The sequence below is a fragment of the Dipodomys merriami genome, unplaced genomic scaffold (genome assembly GCF_024711535.1).
Source record: "Dipodomys merriami isolate MVZ:Mamm:240054 unplaced genomic scaffold, mDipMer1.0.p SCAF_3, whole genome shotgun sequence".
Lineage (NCBI taxonomy): Eukaryota > Metazoa > Chordata > Mammalia > Rodentia > Heteromyidae > Dipodomys > Dipodomys merriami.
Genome location: NW_027204492.1, coordinates 79,318,946 through 79,326,511, shown reverse-complemented (window position 1 = coordinate 79,326,511; position 7,566 = coordinate 79,318,946).

Here is a 7,566-nt window from a genome sequence, read left to right as displayed (position 1 = left end):
AGTGAGGTTACTGTGTCAATCACTTCAGGTCTCAGAATTGTAGCTCTAGCTCAAATGGTCACACTTACACATTATATATCTTGGTATTACAGCTTCAGCAGACAACAGCAGACTCTTCTCAAAGACAACATCAGACTAAACAAAACTTTGGCACACCCCAGCAGGATTCTGCTGTAGACTCCATCAGACTGCAGAAGAGTCTGGTAGAGTCAGGCAAACGTTCCCCAAAGACCCCCATCAGAACACAGCAAACTCCTTTAATAGACACCAGCAGACTCCTCCCAGAGACTCCTCCGAGTGTCTAGGTATGTGACTCATCCCAAAGACTTAGTAAGACTTTGGCACACTTGAACAGAGGTAGGAGGGGAAGGGAGGGAGGGGAATCTAGACACTAGAGGGAGGTGGAGGGCACATTGCTGTCCCCTGACCTGTTGAAAATATCAAGTGGCATATGCCTAGACCATCAGAGGCAGGGATTCAGCCATTTCATCCCTCCCATTCTACAGGGTTTCCCTCCAGGTGTCTCCAGCTGAAGATGCTATGGCAGCCATATGGTTTGTCCCAGAGTAAAAACCTGTGGGTAGAGACAACCAGGCAGCTCAGCTCCATGGAGGGCTGAGGAAGGAGACTTCTCAGTCCCTGGACACTTGAAGTGAGAGACTTTTGGACTTGTTGGTTGTGAAGCAACAAAGTGGGTACCATGACGTCGTCAGCCGTTTTCAATTCTGAAGATGAGGTACCTCCCCAAAAGGACCACAGGCAGGAAGTACATTCTGCTGGTGGTCAGGAAAATCTGGGTCCCTATAAAAACCTTAGATGTCTGGGGACCACAGAGGAAGGCCAGGGATTGGTAGGGGAACCCACAGATTGCACTAGATTGATGGATCAAAATCAGGGGCAGACACAGAACCCCAAGGATAACTTTGATGGGAATCAGCACAACAATGTCCAATCAGCAAACCCTCCAGGGCATCATGTAGTTACTGGGGCTCCCAAGTCCCATTCCTATACTGCTCCACTGGCATCTCAGAGTCCACAGCCCTGTAGCAGCATCCAACCTGCAGCTTCTAGAGGAAGACACTCATCTCATGGAGAACCTATTCTTTGCAGGGCCACCACCCAACCAGCCACACTAGGTGGTGTTCTCCTTAAACATGCATCTGTGACAGATGCTACTCAGAAAAGCCAAGTATCAGCTCAAGTATCTGATGTACATGGTCATTCTCTCTGCGCTGTTTCTGGTCTTCAAATAACCAATCAGAGAAGCTCAGCCATCTGTAGGCAGGCCAGTGGAAAAGGCCCCAAGCCTCAGTCTGATGAGGCCCGTAGAGGTCTTCCTGATCAGTTGCCTATTCCAGGGCAAGTCCAGATCCTCCTGAGGAGTACACTAAGGTCTGACTCTGATCTCTGTGACCTGACTGAACAAGAAGACACTGATCAGGGCCAGCTCCATGGCCTGACCCAGGCATTTTCTGATCATTTCTGCCTTGCTGCCCTGGCAGATCCTGATGCTAGGAATCCTGTTATACAAGTAGGGCAGGATCTTCACAACCCAACAGCTTCCAAAGGACCCATTCATTGCAACTGTACATCTGAGTCCTGCCATGATATTCTACCTTATTCTAGCTTGGCAGGACAGCATTTCCCAAAGCAGATTGTGTTGGCAGACATCAGGCTCCCTAACAATGTAGTGTCTGGTCCTAATATCCATGGTCAAGTCTTTCAGGAAAGTCCAGATTGTAACCATACAACTGTGGAAGATAATGAATTTCATGGCAGTGCTAACCAAGTAGACCTGAACTTGTGCATCCCGGCTACTCAGCAAAGCCCATATATTAAGAGCCATGAATCAGAGTCCAGTTCTAGCCTCCGTGGCCAGGTCCTTGAGGAAGGCTCTGATCAACATTGCACTCAGCACCACCCAAAGTGCACTCCACAGGGAGTTTCTGATCTCTCTGGCCTAGCAGGCCTGCCAGGTCTTCCTGTGTGGAATCCTTTTAATCAGGGAGGCCCAGATCTCAAACAGGCTACTATAGAAGGCCATACTCTTTGCAGCACTATAACAGGGTTCCACCCTGATGTCCATAGTTATAGTTCCTGGGGAGGACTGAGTCAGTGTAATGAAGCCACATGGTTAGGCAGCCTTCTGAGGACCAATGTATCAGGTCCTGGCCCTGATCTCCATGGCCAAGTCTTCCTGGACTGTCCTGATTGCTACCACCAGTGCCCCGTCAGTGCAAATTCTGAATTCACTCACCATGTTGCCCCATCATATACTCACCTCTGGCAACACTCTACTCGGGGAGACCATGGTATCTCAAGCCAGATCAACAGACAAGATCCTGAACTGCACAGAAATGCATCTGTGTCCTGTGATGATGTCTGGTTCTATAGTCATGACTGCAACCAGGACATGTTACGAGATTCTGTTCTACAGAGAAGAGCGTATGGTTCTGGCTCTGGTATTCCAGGCAAGGTATGTCAGCATGACCGTTATTGCCACCCGTGCACTATCTGTGCAAGTTGTGATCTCATTGGCAGTGTTTCCCTGGATGAAGACTCTAAATACCGGTGTCAACAGGGCCAAAGTTACTGGCAAGGTCCCATTGGGGCAATTTCTGATCTCTTCAGTCAAGGTACCATGGCAGCTACTGATATCCAGGACCCATTTTTCCTGGATATCCAGGATCTCCTCCAGCAGGCCACCCATGAAGACCTCATTGTTCCCAACAGTGACTCAGGTTCCCATCATGATGTGTGCTACCAGACTATCCAGGGAGGCTCAGATTTCCTGAACCCAGCCACATTGCTGGGTCATGTTCAGGAGAGCCGTGCATCAGTATCCGGTTCTGATATCTATGACAAAGTTTTCAAGGGATGCCCTGATCATTGCTTGTGCCTTGTCTGGGGAAGTTCTGACCACCATCAATGTGCAACCCCATCTGGTCTCAATTCCTGCAACCTCTCTCCTAGGGAAGGCCCTGATGTTCCAAGTTTAGCCACCCACGAAGGCCAAATTCTGCACAGCAGTGCATCTGCATCTCACCCTGATGTTTCCCTGAGTATTCCCCAAGCAGGACAAGATCTCAGCAACCAGGCTCCATTGCCCGACCATGTTCTCCCCAGTACTGCATCTGGATCCCAACCTGATGTTTTGGGACATGCCACACTGGCAGGCCTGGATCTTGAGGACTCTACCACATTGTCAGGCCTGATCCTCAGCAGCAATGCACCTGGTAGTCATGCAACTATCCAGAGCCACACCTTGCTGGCACACACAAATCTCCAAAAGTGGGCCAGTATGAGAGATCCCATTGTCTCCAGCAGGGCATCAAGTTCTACTTCTGATTGCAGTGTTCCCACCACCCAGGTAAACCCTGATGGGCAGCATTGCTATACCACGGCAAATCCTAATATTCAGGATTTTTACCTACCAAGAAGACCTGACCTTTTCAATCCAGCCATTCCACCAGGCCTTGCTTTCCTTCTCCACAACAGCACATCCATGGCAGGCCATGATTTTCATGACCATGTTCCCTATGCAGGCCATGATTCCTGCCACTGTGTCATGAATCTTGGCCAAATTCCATGTAATAGTGCATTTGGGTCCCAGCATGATGTTTGTCATTCTAATGTGTGCACCTGTTCTAATCTCTGCAAGTGGGCTGCATTGCCAGGCCAAAGTCTCCACAACCATTCATCTGGGTCCCACTGTGATGTCCAGGACCAGGTTGATTTGGCAGGCCCACATCATCACAGCTGGACCAGTATACCATGTTCCATTCTCTGTGACAGAGCATCTGGGTCACAACACTCTATCTCTGATCAGGCTATGTTGCACCCTGTTTTCAACAGAAATGCATCAATGTCAAACCATTGTTTGCATGACCGCATCACCTGTGCTGGCCAAGATACCCACAGTAGGGCCATTGCAACAGGCCACATTCCTCCCAGTAGAGGAATGAGGACTGATCACTATTTCCATGGCTATGACACACAGACCCGTTGTGGTATATGCATCCAGTCCCAAGAGACAGGCTCCCAACACTGCAACATCACCTCAGGGGCAGGTTTGGATCTCTGCAGGTCAGCAAACATTCTATACAATGCACTATCTTGCTGTTCATCTGTCCCAGGTGCTCACTTCTGCTGCTTGAGCACCATGCATGGCCCAAGTTGCCACCACAGTGAATCTCCAGTTCTCTTTCCTCCTCATCATTGTCTGTTAGGACCTGTACCAGGTGGTCCTGCAGGAGGCTGCACCACCCCAATAGATGCTCAATGCCACAACCAGGACAATCCACCAAGATATAGACAAGGAAATCAAGCCATTAGGGAATGGTGTAGCTGTCATAACAAGGTAAATCACCAGGCATCACCACCCAATATGTAGGCCAAACCACCAGATCCTACTCTCTTGCAGTCATGTCATACTACTATGACTGCTCCTCTACAACCCAGTTCCAAGCCCCACACCCTAATAGAGTTATGCCTAACCAGTATACTTTTTTTGGCAGCCATGGAAGCCCAGTAGGTCTTGCTATTCAGTGCCCACTCACCAAGCAAAACTACTAAAACATCTACTACTGACCCAGTGAATATGATTGGTCTCTGTTTTCCACAATTGGTGCAAAACACCAAGACTGTCCTCCGTACCTTGGTTGTAACACAGGCACTATGCCCACAAACAGACCAGAGAATCAGAAGCTGTTAGGATATAAGAGGGCTGTGCCCATACCACACAGCCAGACTAAACCACCATGCCCTTTGACCTGCAGACAGTTTAAACCACCAGGCCTTGGACTCCATAGGCTGGCCGAATCAAGAGGGCTTGCTTTTTAGAGCCTCCATTCGAATATAGGTTGTGTTCTTCAATACAGTGCCACCTTGCCACACTCTGCTTTCCAAACACTCTCCTAGACATTTTCAGGCCCTACCATCTGCACACCTGCATCAATTCCAGGCAGCATCCTCAAGAGCCATGCCACTCAGAAAAGGTCAAGCCTCTTTTGTCTCCCTTTGGAATCTGGGCCAGCTACCCATAGGACTCCTTTTCCCCTGGATTGTCCTTGTAAGGCTGTTCTTCTGGAGTAGCTAATCTTATCCTGAGGTCCTACACCTGGCCTCCAAGCAAGGTCTTGCCGTTTGCAGGTGCTCTTCCTCACCATCTTCTCTTGACACATTCCTTTCCTTGGTTAAATATTTTCCCTCCTCTTCCCTAGGATTCTGCACTCTTCTCTCAAACCCAACTGGATATTCTGCCAACTGGATATTCTGCCATGAGCTCCTTTTTCTCTTCCCATGTGTTTTTTGGCCTGGGCTCAATGGTCACTCCTAGCCCTGCTAGCCTTAAATGAACCTTGTTTTTTCACCATCATCCCTTAAATCCAGCTCCTCCAGAGTGCATACATAAGGAGTGAACCTCACCCCCTTTTCATGTGAAATAGGATTTTTTTGTGACCATCCTTCACAACACCTAAATTATCCACAACCTACCCACCATATTGAATGGGCTGCCTGTTGTAGTTATCTGTAGGTTACCAAGTGCTCAGTAATTTTGCTTCCATTCAGCTGAACAATTTCAAAGTTTGTTCTCCTTATCACACATTCCTGTCCCACTGTTGATCATTAATTCCTGATTCTTCTACCTCAAAATTTCTGTTTTTGCTTGTGAGCTAAGATTTCTGTTTTTTAATCTTGTTTCTTATGTGTGGAGTAGTTAAGCAATAAAATTTAAATGTTGTTTACTTTGGTTTACATAGAATTGTTTTATCTTGTTTCTAGGGACTGATCTAAGGTCCTGATACATGCTAAGCTTACCCTCTTCACATTGACCAACACCCAAGGCTTTTCTCTATACTAAAAGTGGTCATTCTTTGCCATATTTGAAACTCTTTAATAAGGTAGTCATGTGCAGGCATGGCTACTCGGGCCTATAATCAATACACTGTGAGATGAGGCAGGGGGCTTGTGTTTTTTTTGTTGTTGTTTTTTTTGGGTCCAGTCATGGGGCCTGAACTCTGGGGGCCTGGGCGCTGTCCCTCAGCTCTTCAGCTCAAGGCTAGCGCTCTACCACTTGAGCCACAGTGCCACTTCCGGCTTTTTTCTTTTTGCTTATGTGGTGCTGAGGAATCAAACCCAGGGCCTCATGCATGCAAGGCAAACACTCTACCACTGAGCCACCTTCCCAGCCCCAAGAGCTTGTATGTTTGAGAGCAGTCTGGACTATGTATGAAAACAGCCTCTAAAAAACGATATTCAGAATAAGAATTTGAAGGGTCCATGCAAGCTACCATTTCTAAAATTAATTAGGGCAAGATAATATTCCATCAACCATTTAATGTCTCTAAAATGAGTTATTTCCTGAATATTTTAATGGAGGGACTGTATACCTACTTAGCCAAGGCAACTTTTAACTTAAATGAAAGGAATTCACTTGCTCTAACACAAAGTCAGTGCTCTAACACAAAGTGGGTGGTTGTTGATGTAGATATTCAGGGTCTGCAAAGAGACAGGGCAGGTTCAAGTGGCTAGGAGAAACACTGAGAATCAGGGAAAGAGGAACAGCCTGGAGGCAGGGGCCTGATTTTCTAGAGGCAGAAATTCGGTTCCACTTTTTAGGAGTTCCACTTTTAGGGGTTAAAGATTGACAAGGTATATGATCATAAATGCAAAGCCATTCATGTAAAAATCACATCATAAAGGAGAATTATGACTTACTCGGTGAGGAGGTATGTTAGGCTAAGTTTTTGTGTGTATGTGAGTTCCAATTGCTTTTTTTTTAAATTTAATTTAATTTTATTTGTGAACATACTGTACAGAGGAGTTACAATTACATGGGCAGGATAATGCGTACATTTCTTACCAAGCATTGCAGCCTCCTCCTTTGTTTACCCTTCACATCCCTTCCCAGCCTCCCCCCTCCCCCCCAATCCCAATCCTTCTCCTTCCCCCCCTTCCCCCCCCCTCCCGCACCGACGTTGTAAAGCTCGTTTTGGACATGACAACTTGTACTTCTCATTGTTGCAACAGGTCCACCTGTATCCTTAAACAACTGGTTTTTCCCCATCTCCTTCACAAGTTATACTGACATCAAATATAGTGAAAGCAGGGGTTATACTGTGGGGGCGGGACTTACAAAGCAACAAAGAGATAATCTTATAAATGCGTTAGAAACACATGCATGAAAGAAAAAAACATTAAAATACACATCTAAGGGTTGATTTTCCTGACATCACATTATCTGACCTTTTCCGCTTGACTCATACGTATACACAATGGAATTCTATGCCTCCATCAGAAAGAATGACATTGCCCCATTTGTTAGGAAATGGAAAAACTTGGAAAAAATTATATTAAGTGAAGTAAGCCAGGCCCAAAGAAACATAGGTCCCATGTTTTCCCGTATTTGTAATATCTAGTATATGTATGAGCCAATTGCTTTTTTATATGTGATGGACAGGAACTGTGTGGACATAATATCTTATGGACAAGCTTCATTCTGGATTCTTGAATTAACTGGGGATATGGCCTTACACTGCTGCTGCTTTTTTTTTTTTTTACAAC